General features: G+C 39.8%; 1 pseudogene; it reads right to left on the reverse strand.

The window, feature by feature from the left end:
- Nucleotides 1-3,619: 3,619 nt before the first annotated feature.
- On the reverse strand, nucleotides 3,620-12,847 carry LOC149749308 (small ribosomal subunit protein uS19 pseudogene; annotated as a pseudogene).
- Between the last annotated feature and the right edge of the window lie 231 nt (nucleotides 12,848-13,078).

The raw sequence follows: 13,078 nt of genomic DNA on the forward strand, positions 1-13,078 counted from the left end.
AAATATGGATAGGACTATATACATAACAAATAATTAGGAGGGCGTTATTAAACAGACCTACATATACATATGTACATATGTACGTACCCTCACCAAATCCTTCACAGATCCAGCAGACCTGACTATCCACCACATCCTAGATGAAGTTATGGTGGCGATGGTGTGAAGGGAGAGATGGTTACTTTGCTTTTTGTGTTCCCCAAATGGCACAGGGCATTCTTGAGGGACAGATGTACTTATTGGCTTAATGGAAAAATTATAGTCTTTAAAAACAAGCAGACCTTGAATGGACTCCTAAATGAATGTAGGATCTGTGGATCTGTAACTTATTAGCAGTAAGGCCTGGAGCACAACACCAAACCCCTGAGCCTCAGTTGCCTCCTTTGTAAAATGTCAGGAATACTAATTACATTGGAGCCTGTTGTCCTTTAAAGAATAAAATGCACATGTTAAGAAGAAAATGACTCCGCATGGACTATTGAGTGCAAATTGGAGATTTCTGCAGGGCAGGGAAGCCCAGTTCAACAAAGTATAGGTTACAAAGATGGAGGCAGTAAGCAAAGAAATAGATATGTTTGTTAAATATGAAAACAACGAGCAGTATCTTTTCCCACATTGGGAAAACAAAGTCTCTGAGAACTGCTGACTTGCTGGTGGTATCTGGTCCAATAGATTAGCTCTTGGGCAAACGCTGGCCTACCTGTTTGTAGTTACTCTTGGAAATGGTCTCCACACATACAGAACTGTCCTCATTCTAGCTTCAAGTCAGGTCTGTGCCGCTGTCAGCAGGCTCGATGGCAATGTCAAGGTTTGACATAGTCAAAAGGACTGCAGCACCTGCTGTATAGGAGATATTGGATGTTGTATGTGTGTTCATCTTACTTTGTCCTTGTCTACTGCAGTTTACAGCCACATGGACTTAGGTGACCCAGTATAGCTAAGATTGATGGAGTGAAGTTTGGGGTGACATCAAGTCTTCCAATTCAATCAGGTTAGTTACTTGCTTCCTTTGTTTCTTAGTCTATTGCAACTGTGACCCACTATGCTATGTTGGAGGGAAAAAAATTAAATAATCAGAAGACACAGGTTTAAATATCCTCCAAGGCCAGAGACCTTGAAGCCTACCTCCCTAAGCCTTTTCCCACCTCCTTTCCCATACTCCAGGTCCAGAGTCGAAGCTACAGATACAAAGCAAGGGTGTGGTGAGAATGGGGAAAAAAGCATTCTCACTGCACTTCTGTGGTCAAGATTTAGTTAGAGCAAAATGGAAAATGAAAGCCTTACTTCACAATGAAGATTGAATTGAGACTGTGTTTTGTGATTTCAAGTAATTACAAAACTGTCTATTATCTCTCAGTGAACCAAAAAGCCATGAGTCCTGCCCAAGTTTCCAACCAGGGGTAAGGAACTCAGAAAGAAAACTTTTCTGCTGAGGTGTCTTGTTCTTTAGACCGAAAGTCATTGAATGGATGCTACAGCAACCAAACAATTGCTAATCTTGCTCCATTATTGCTTGTATACCTAGGCTTAACAAAGGAAAAATGGTCATCTGCACTGTGCAGTCCAAAAGTGGCAGCGGTTAGGCTGCCGAAAGAAATTAGGCAATTGATAAGAACCACATTAGTGGTCATTTCTTTCTTATTCTTTCTTCCTCTTTCTCCTCTTTCGCAAGGCTGCGCACACACCAATAACACGATGCCACAAATGATCTGATCACCACTGCAACTAAAGAGATGAGCTTTCTAGCGCACACAATTACAAATTCAAATTTGTAAACAAATCCATCTTTTGTTGTGTCCAGATAGGTAACTTGTAAACAGCCTTACAGAAGCCTCCCAATTACTGCCAGTGATAGTGGATTTAAAGGATTAGAGGTCATTGATTCTAAATTAGTGCATGGTCTGATTAGAAAATCCATTGCAATGCAATTCATCCTTTAAAGGAACTTTTCCCAAATTAAGATAACACGTGGTTAGAGTATCATTTCCTTGAACTTCCTCTGCATCTCAGGCAGCAAAGAATTAACATGCAAGGACAATCATTCCAAGTGCAACATTTAATACCACTGACATGTCCCTCCCTTAGAAGCTAGCAATTTTAATTCCTTTATTACTAATTTAATGAATGCAAACTACTGTATGTGGCTGTGAAGGAACAGAGGCAAATCAGTGTTAGCCCATTGATTCATTTAAATTTAAATTGCTGAAGATGATATGCTCTTTAGCCTGTGATGTCAAGCAAAGAAAAAATATTCCCTGTACAAAATAATAGATTTGTTCCTATATGAAGAGTCCAAGGAAATATTTCAAATTCAAAATGACAGTGTGCATTTGGGATGATATATATTCTCCATGGATTTAAGGGAGGAAAAATAAAATTCATAACACACATGAACAACAGTAAAGTAACTCCAGAGGTAACTTAGTTAACCAAGAACTCATGTGCTAAATGAGAGGGTCATCTGGGCTGCAGACAACACCGTAGAGAAATATAACCAAGATAATTTTATAAACCTCATTTATGTTTCATTTTCCATGCTGTTACCTTTTTTGCGTTTCACTGATCATCATTTTAGGCAGAAGTTTTTCTTCTTCACCTTGAAGAATACATGACATTCTGTAGAAATAGCCCCATCCGTATTTTGATTTTAAAGAGTAACATACACATACAAATATGCACACATACACAATTTATTCATGTAATATGCAAACAAAGAATTTGAAGATCAGAAAAGTAATTTTTGAAGAGTCTAAATTGATAGTAGGAAAAAACACATTTTTATTTTGACTTTGTTGACTTACTTGTGGTAGTCCACATCTAAAATGTTTTTCTTAAGACTTCTCTTCCTTAAGACTAGAATCAAAATGGATAAGGGTGTGATCCTTATTTTATTTTCTAATGACTTCCAAGCACCTATACTAATATCTAGTTCATGACAGACGTTCAATAAATACGAGCAAGAAAGAAGGAAGGGAAGACGGGGAGAAGGTAGGGAGAGAGGGAGGCTGCCCCTGGACCCATAGGAAGTAAGTAACTGAAGAAGAGAATTTAAACCCAGGCAGTCTCCCAGCTAGCTACTCTAATTCTGTCTCCACATCTCATAATGTTTAAGCAAATATGTTATTTTTAACTACTATATTTAGCAATCCTAAGGCCTGCATTTTTCTTTGTCACATTTTAACACCTCTGTAATCAAGATACAAGCTATGCCCAATGAACGCCTTATTTTGCCTGGCACCAATCATGACATAGTTGTCATTTTATAAGAAAATATGAAAATTTCAGCCTCAAAACTTGCAAAATTAAATTTCAGTACATTGGAGGAAAATCAGAAACACTCTTTTAACCCGTAGGATATAAACAATTGCAGGAGGAGGTGGGAAGGACATGAAAAAAATGGGTTAAGTTCCAAATGGAACTCAAAAGTAGACTACCTCTATATCATGGCAAAACTGACTTAAGAGCCCAACACCAGTGGACTTTGATTATATCTTGGGTCTTGATGGCACAAAGGAAAATATGTGGAAGAACAGAGACCTTGCTGACTGAATTGAAAAGCAATGTGAAAAAGTCATGAATGGTAAGAAATTTTAGGAATTCTTAGCCAGCATAGTTTGCTAATATTGTTGATTTTATGTATGATAAAAGTGATATATGATTCAAAATAAATGTCTAAATAATACCATAGGGATTCCTTCAATAGGTAGCAAATAAAAATTCTAAATGATAAAACACGGTATTTTATTTTAATTGATGGCATTTTTCTGGGTACATGAAATAATTGTGAGTCTTGCAATTGATGGCATTTTGAATCAGTTAAATATAGTATGTGCTAAATAAGTAAGCCAAGGACAAATCACAAAGAGTGATTTGCATTAGCTAGAGAGGTATAAGCAATACTTTCTTCAATGAATTTTCTATTCTACAGTCAAGAAAGCGATGATGTTGAACCTTTGAACCCTTCTTTGTAAGTGTTGGGTGTCCTTGGGCAAGTTATTTAACCTTTCATAAGCCCCAGGTTCTTCATTTGTAAAACAATGAAAATAATGCCTCTCATAAAAGATTGTGGTGAGAAATAAATGAGCACAAGAAGCCCAGTGTCTGGTCCCTAGAAAGCATTCACAAGTGACTGCCATTATTTTTATTTGTTTGTGTCTTCTCACTTCTCAGTCAGACATTCAAGGTCTTCAGAAAGCAGCTCAATGCCTATTTCCCACAGGAACTGCTTGCTGCTCCTTTGTTCCTGTGGTTTGATCCCTACTTTTAATGCTTTCCTCTCAGCCCTCCCTCCTCCTGTCAGACTTCAAAGTTCTGCTTACCATTCCAAATTCAACTCATTTGTCACTCTGTACTCCCTGTAAGCAGGTGGTTAAATGTGGATGCTTGAGTAGATTTAGTTGCAATTATCTAGGCAAACATCTCTTATAGGTTGTAATACATAGTTCCTTTTGTATCACATCAGGACGCACGCACCTGGTAGTCTCACTTTAAAAAAAAAATTGTGGTAAATGCACATAACATAAAATGTACCAGCACAACCATTTTTAAGTGTACAGTTCAGTAGTATTTATTCATTTACATTGTTATGCAACCATCAACACTATCCATCCCTGCAACTTTTTTCATCTTGTGAAACTAAAACTTTAAAACTATTAAAAAATAACTCCCCACTCTCCCTTCCCCCAGCCCCTGGCTACCACCATTATACTTTCTGTCTTTATGATTTTGACTATCCTAAGTACAAGAGGAATCATACAATATTTGTCTTTTTGTGACTGGATTATTTCACTTAGCATTATATCCTCAAGTTTTATCCGTCTTGTAGCAGAATTCCTTCCTTTTTAAGCATGAATAGTATTCCATTGCGTGTGTATACTGCAATTTGCTCATCCATTCATCCTTCAGTGGACACTTAAGTTGCTTCCACATTTTAGCTATTGTGAATAATGCTGCTATGAACATGGGTGTACAGATATCTCTTCAAGACCCTGATTTCAATTTTGGGGGGGTTTATATCCAGAAGTGGGATTACTGCACCATATGGTAATTTTATTGTTAAATTTTTGAGGAACTGCCACACCGTTTGCCACAACAGTTGTATCATTTTACATGCCAACCAGTAGTGCACAAGGGTAGTAACTTTTCCACATCATCACCAACACTTAAGTGTTAGTCTCACTTTAATGATGATTAGAGTTGGGGATGCAGGGTACTTCTTATGAAGTTCCCTATTAACCTTTAGCAAATGGTTGAATATCCATTAATGATCTTTTCCCAGTTCCACTGATAACCTAGAGGTTGCAAATAATGATTTTCTAATTCTTTCAGTATATATTAGAAAAGATTCTTCTATAAAGAACTTCACACATTAATTACTTAGTTACCCTAAAATAAAGTGTGTACAGGAAAGGAAGAACTGATGTCAGTTTTTAGAGAAATGACATTGGGTCTTATGAACTCCAAATGGTAACCAAGGAATATTTTTTTCTTAAGACTATTAATGAGCTAATGGGTTTTTATATATTGTGTGTGTTTCAATCTATGGTTGGCATTATTATTATTATTTTTGATGCTCACATTATCTTATTTCAGACCATTGGGGAGAGAGTCCTTTCCGTTTGGTTTCTGTTTTCTCTCGATATGAGTACATTGGTCTAGATAAATTCCTTATTTCCTGTTTCAATAAGATGTCTCAGGTTCATCTTCCCACTGTCTGCCCCAGGTCTGGCTATAAACAGTTGTTTCACCAAGAGTCCTAGAATATTTTAGTGGAAAATTATTTACAAACCACACAACTTCTCATTGCTACTAGGCCTTTTCTGTGGACAGAGTCAGGAAATGTAGGGGTTTTTTTAAGAGAAAAAAAATGTTTCCAATTCAAATTTAAGACTGTAGGTTTATATTTAACTTGTTTTACTTTACCTGTGTATGCTTTCTCCGTTTTCTCATGATGAAAACCACTCCCTTAACTACCTTAATGTAAGTACCTAGTTTTATCTTAAACACACCTTTTGTAGTTTTAAAATAACGATGTATTTACTACTAAAAGTAATCACTTGAAGTTATTTTTTTAACCTGAAATAACTTTCATCTCTGTGTGGTTACATAATCAACAATTGAGTTCATTTGTTTTTTAATAAGAAATTAAAGTATTTGACGTTTTGTCATTCTGATATGTAAGATAGATATTTTAACTTACTGTTAATGTGACATCCCTAATTTTGAGCAACATTAAGTATCTTTTGTATTTCTTTTTATGTGAAACATTCACAGAACACTTTTTTTTTTTTTTTTTTTAAGAAGGCTGTTCCTTTATTGGCTGTCAGGCTACTTGAGGGGGAAGAAGCACGGGAAGTGGGTGGTCCTGATGCCGGGCCCACTGTACTTCACGGGCCTGTGGGTGGTGGAGAACTGGCTCAGGTAGGTGCCCATCATCTCAGGCTTGATTTCCACCTGGTTGAAGCTCTTGCGGTTGTAGACGCCCCTCCCATGCTACGCACCATCTCAGGCAGGACGATTATGACCCTCAGGTGCAGCGCTACCACGTCCGGCTTCTCGTGGGCGGCTCCTCGGTCTTGGTCTTGCGCAGCCGCTTTAGCCGGGAGTAGGCTTCCTCCGCCGCCCCGCCGCCCCGCCGCCCCGCAGCCCCGCCGCCCCGCAGCCCCGCCGCCCCGCCGCCCCGCCACCCCGCCACCCCGCCGCCCCGCCGCCCCGCAGCCCGAGCTGCTGGTAGGACTTGGCCAAGCAGGTGGTCGAGGTTCACGCCAAGGTAGGTGAACTTGCGGAAGGTCTGCTTCTTCTGCTCATTTTATTCTTGGGTTGTTGGATTTTTCTTCTAAATTATAGATACCCTTTATATTTTAGGGATATTGTATTAGCCAAGAGTCTCGAGAAGCAAAACCAATAGGAGAGAGAGAGAGACTCTGCCTTAGTTTAAGGAATTGGTTCACATGATTGTGGGGACTTGCGAGTCTGAAATCTGTAGAGCAGGCTGGATATTCCAGGCAGCGCTGTTGTTACATTGTTCAGTCCAAAATCTGCAGTCTGGAAGTCTGCTGGCTGGAAACTTAGGCAAGGTTATTATGCTGCGGTCTTGAGGCCAAATTGCCACTTTGGGAAACCTGTCTTTGCTTTTAAGGCCTTCAGCTGATTAGTCTCCACGCACAGTATGGAAACTGACCTGCTTTACTCGTCTACTGATTTCAGTGTTCATCACATCTAAAAATACCTTCACAGCAACGTCAAGACTGGCGTTTGATAAACAGTTGGACACCATAGCCTAGACAAGTTGACACGTAAAATTAATCATCACAGATACTAAGGATGTTTTCCTCAAGTGGTCAACTCTCTTTTAACATTATCTAAGCTCAAATCTTATGCATAATAAGTATTCAAATATTTGTTGAGTTAAATTGACAGCAAGTTACAGATATTAGCCATTTTTATGGAACCTAAGATGCCCACTGAGAATTATTAAACTTAATTGGAGTCTTCTGTGCACTTCAGGTGGAATATTAATTTATGTGAAGGTTATGAATAAATAACTTTGCATTAATTTTTAAATCATAGGACTGCAGTTAAGTGAAAACTTTTTACATATTCACAGAAACATTGGGTTTCTTTAAGAAATATCTGCCACAAGATATTTCCACAAAAGGAAACAACCTCTTAACTCTCAAATCTGCAGATGTGTGGTTCTCCTACGGTGAATGAAAACATTTGAAAATCTGATAAAGAAGTCCCACAAAATAGTCCATTTATGTGAATTTTGTCTCCCTGGAGCCACACTCAAGCCCCTTTTTCTCCTAGGAAATGTTTTTTTTTTCTACTCTGTCATGCAAGTGGTCCCCACTAGCATCTTAAATTCCCTGCCTCCTGGCCACCGTGATGTTCCGATTAAGACAGAAGGATCAAGGTCCTTTCCTGAGACTTCTTAACTTGGGAAGAGAGAGAACCAATTCTTCTCTAGTATGGGTGATGTAATCGTCTGAATCCATGCCCCTCAATGTGTTTTCAAGAAGCTGGTCACCTGTGTAAAAGTGAATATGTTAAAACTAGGTTCGCCTCTTGGTGGATGTTGAGCTGAAAGACAAAACCAAGCCAAAGGTCGGGAGAAGGAAGGATTTATCATTACCTGCAGCGAGTAAGGAGAACACCAGGGGTCTTTCCCAAAGCAGTGTCTCCCCGAACTGCAAAATTGGGGAAGTTCTAAGCTAAGGGAACATGCATACTCATGAAGGGGCTTGAGCAGAGAAGAATTCACTGTAACATCGGGGCAGCCGTTGCCAGAGTCCAGGCTTTAGTTGATTGAAGTCAGGAGAGTCAACATCATCATTCCATCCTCCAGCTGGGTGGGGGGCTTAGTTCCTGCAGAGCTCAGACTTGTATCAGATTGTTATGTAGATCCCTTAAGGAGGAACTAGGACTCTTTTTTATTGCTGAACTATAGTTTCTTGACTGCTTTTACTTCTTTCGTTCCTGCATTCCCTTACTTCCCTTAAGAACATTAGTTACTGAGACCTGTTCTAGGGCAAGCATAATGGCCAGGCTTAGATCACAAAACAGTTTAGGCCAAAATGGCTTGTGTCAAGAAAGTCATGCCTGGTGGTCTTTCTCCAGGATCCCTCACCCTATCTGCTTACAGATAATGCCCATCTGCAGAAGAAAGAGAGCCACTAGGTGGAGCACCTTGGCTGTATTCCAAGCCCTGATTCCACCTGTTCCCAAGCTACCCAGGCTTCTACCTGTACTTTCTTGATAAAATAAGCTGGTACGGGTTCAGTTTCTGTCACAGCCCAGAATCCTAACATACACAGATGCCCAGAAGTTGTGCACATTGTTTTCAGGGTATTCATGGGCTTCCTGAAGAAGCCCATCTTTGAACCTTTATCCATGATCCTCAAATATGAACCTCTGTTCAAAGCTATTCTTCAGTTCTGTGAACATTGGTCTCTATATGATAATTACCCAGGAAAACACTAATTATCAAACTCTTTCACCTGGTAGCTTTCATGCACTTAATCACATTCAACTCTCATAACCACACTTCAGTCAAGTAGACATCTTCATCCTTGTTTTATACCTAAAGACACTGAGGCTGGAAAGGTTAAGTAACATTTTCTAAAGTGGTACAGCTAAACTAAACATAGTGTTTTGTCTCAAATCTGGAGTTTTTCTCCTATACTAAAGTTGCTTTTAAGCATTATTGACTTTGATTGTTTTAAATTGTTTTAAGTTACAACTTTGAAATTTGTCTTGAAAAAATATATATATATAACTGAATTGGAACAGGAAAGTAAGCACTCTTGGCAATATAAAGCTGTTAATAATGGAAAGATGTATAAAATATATTTTAAAAGAAAGTTTTAGATTGCTTATTTCCATATTCACCTCACCTCAATTTTTAAATAAATAAGCTGTGATGAATAACTCTGGCCTTCTAGAGCATGCTGAAATCACAAAGTCCTTAGGAGAAAAGAGCCATAGTAATAAAAGTGTCATTATAAATAATTAGAAATGTCTGTCACACATCCACCTTCAAAGGTTTGTAGAAAACAGCTGGCATGTAACCAACCTGGATTAATCTTGCACTTCAGTTTAGTTTCTATGAGAATCTAGTTATCCCGGGGGAGAGTGAAACTCTCAGAAGAAAACCGTGTGAACAAAGCCCACGACTATGTGGGAGGCCTTGGGTTTTCTCCTAAACGCAAACACATGAATCCGCCCTTGCAAGTTTGAATTTCAGAAATGAGACGGCGGGGCATTATGCTCCCCATTATCTCGGGGTGGAACAGCCTGCTCTTCCGAAGGAGGGACAGATCCACCATAGAGATAAACAAGCCCCCGCCTGGCCTCTGCACACCTCCCCTGCCATTCCCAGCCTTTCTCTGGTCAAACAAGAGATTTTCCTTTTGATCAGGCAATATCCACAAAAGACAAATCAGAAATTTTAAGAAGGACTGAGTAAAGATAGACACCAGGAGGACTGTGGCTTAGCTGTGGCTTTATTGTAGCTGCTGTCCTAGATTTTGTCCTCTCTGCGAAGCAATCCCACAGCATCTACCTTCCCTTGGTTTACAAAAGGCTTCTGTGCTCCTTTGTGACTGGAATACATGGTCTCAGTGTTCTCAGAGTTTTGAGGTTGTTCAGCGTCTCTGTGATTTACAAGGCCTCCTGGGTGCCCTGGATCTGGTTAACTCCCAATTCCCTTACGCCAGGAATGAATATTTTCTGTGCTAACAGATAGAATACTTGCCAACTCAAAATGAGCTCTCCTTGAGTAGAGGGCACTGTGGTGTGACATTTTCCAGCTAACCTTGACTCCCCGGCTTCTCTCAGGCTTCTAAGCAGTTAGTGGAGGGAGCACCCAGGCAGGAGGCCCATCTTCTCCTTCCTTTGTCATCCCTCACTGAACCCAATCAGGTGCTTTGAGCCCAGTGGGAGCCCAGGAAATGTTCTTGTCTGTCAGGCTGCCTGTTGTCTCACAGAAGGTGGAACCATAGTGTCACTTCTTCCAAGGAAGGCACCATCCTTCCCAAGCCATCACCAAGCACTGAAGCTTTGGGATTGAAGCACTGAGGCATTGCTGCAGCTACTTGCTCACAGATTGCTTCTCTCAAGTTGTGACAGGGCTGAGTTGAAATGGGCAAGAGGTTCAGAGTAAGTTTTTAACAAGGGGGATTAAGAAGGTAGATTGAACAAATCTGTATAAAAATGGAAGACCCATTAAAAAGTTGAGTATCAACTACCTGCTAGGCATTTTCCTTTCATGCATTCACTTAAGCATCAACCATTCTTTACCAGAATGCATTCTCTCCATTTCACAATTGAGAGAAGTGAGGCTTAACTAATATAGGTCCCATACAGGGAGATAATAAGGATTGTATCATACTGTAAAGCCCTTGCCTCCAAGTTTACTCTGCCTCTTTGCAGAAGGGCTAGTACAGGAGTCACATTAGTATTCACTTCGAATCTCATAGCCAACTTCTAGGTGCCAAATAGAGCGGGGAAGGATTCTGGAAGGAGATTAAAAAGTCATACAACAGCTTAACTCTAGAGAATGGCTAGAAATTTCCTGGGAGAAAAGTTGCAAAACAAACTTAGGAATGTAATTGGCTTTCAAGATAAACATATAAACTGGGGCATTGTAGGTGGGCACTTATAATGAATGGGCTTTCAGTGCTTTGTAAGCATGCAAAGTTGCTGGAAATGGGGTAGTTAAGGATGTGATCACTCTTGTATCCATCCGGGACCAAATTCTGAATAGTTTGGCCACATTGGTTCACACACTGTATTTGGGATTTTCGCTCCTCCAGAGAAATGATCAGCTGACTATGGGCAATAAAGCATCACTGTCTGCTAACAGCATGTTTCCGGGGGCACTTGTGTGGCAGTCAACAGCAGCCGCTGCTCAGAAAGAGATAACAGGTTTCCATCAATCACTTAGTGTCGGAAAGAATATCGGGTGTACAACCCACGTATTCCCGTGCTGCATCCTCATGTCTGGAGTGGAGACTCTCACAGGAAATGTTTAGGAGGAAATCTCAGAAGACGTTGACATTTATCAATCACCACCTGCTTCCTAGTTATTATACATTAATTCCTTACAACAATCCTGAGGTAAATGTTACTGCTCCGTTTACAGGGGAAGAAGTGGAGATTCAGGGAAGTTGAGTAAATAAGCCAAACTCTCGGTTGTTAGTAAGTGGTTTCAAAGCCAGGCTGATGTGATTCCAAGATCAGCTCTTTACATTATATCACAACTGACTCATTATGCATAATTGTTAATACCTAGATTATGTGTTGCCTCAGAGCCAGACAGTAGCAGCAGCAGTAGTAACAGCAGTAGCAATTTTTATGAGATTTCCATGTGCAAGGCATTTTATAAAGTTTGGCTCATTTAATAATCAAAACATCCAAATGAGTTAAATATTTTTTATTATGAGTTGATAAATGAACTTTGTCATTCCTCCCCTTTGAGTCTGAAGGGTGTGTGTGTGTGTGTGTGTGTGTTGGAAGGGGGAGGGATAGAGATGACTGCTCAGGCTAGTGTTCAAAGCACTGGAATGGATCTGATGAACTCTAGGCTCCATCACTGAAAACTAAACAACAGGAGGCTATCTTTTTAATCAAAATTTGGGGTGTCGGTGAATCTATGGAGCTTTTCCAACTAGGCATGTCTTGCTTGTCATGTAGGATATTGATGGTCAGTTGGGTTTATGCATATCATGGTCTTGCTCTTTTTTCCCCTACATTCTGGGCTACATGCATTAACCTAAGATTCTTTCTGACTACTACAGATTATTTCTTCTGGTGTTATCTAAGTCCTACATATACACTTTAGAATACATACATTTCTGAGCACCATTTTCTAAATAAACAGCACTCACTAAGCACATCCATGCAAGCATTTGTATTGATAAGTGTACATTACAAAACCTAGGGAATTATGTGAAGCCATTATCTAGTTTTGGAGAAGATAGAGTTTCCCATCAATGGAGATTCTCCCTCCTTGGTTCCTATCCCAGCCCTACCTGTCCCTCATAGTGGCAGCGGTAGAGCCCACGTATAGTTCGGGTCATGGTCTTCTTTCCCTTCCAGGTGTGTAACACTGAGTAAGTATTGCTCACTTGTTTTTCTCAGCTAATGTAGCATTAGATTAGCTCTCACTTATGTCAGTTGTTACCAGTTTAAAGCTGCTCCATAGGTTGTGTACTAAACCTACCCATATCTGCCACTTGTGCCCTAATTCTAGCAGCTGCCTTCTGCTCAGAGATGGGAACTTTCCTGAAGGGAAAGAGCCAGTACCCCTCTGAGACTCGTCCACAAAATCAATTTTTACTTCCATTCTCAACTTGCCCTCGAAACACAGATGCTGTGCTTAAAAGACTAATTGATCATTTTATTTCAGTTGCACAGAAATGATGTTGAAAAAATGAACAGACCTTGGGCCATTAGAGCTCAATAGTTGGCAAAAGGCAATCTGCTTATCAATTAAAATCAGCAACTCAAATTCCTGTTGTTTCCGATTGTCAAAGTAATAAAGAAAAATGTACCCCCAAATGGTACAGTATTGAAT

The sequence above is a fragment of the Delphinapterus leucas genome, chromosome 4, assembly GCF_059928025.1.
Source record: "Delphinapterus leucas isolate spDelLeu-1000000601 "Yukka" chromosome 4, BTC_Dleu_Yukka2, whole genome shotgun sequence".
Lineage (NCBI taxonomy): Eukaryota > Metazoa > Chordata > Mammalia > Artiodactyla > Monodontidae > Delphinapterus > Delphinapterus leucas.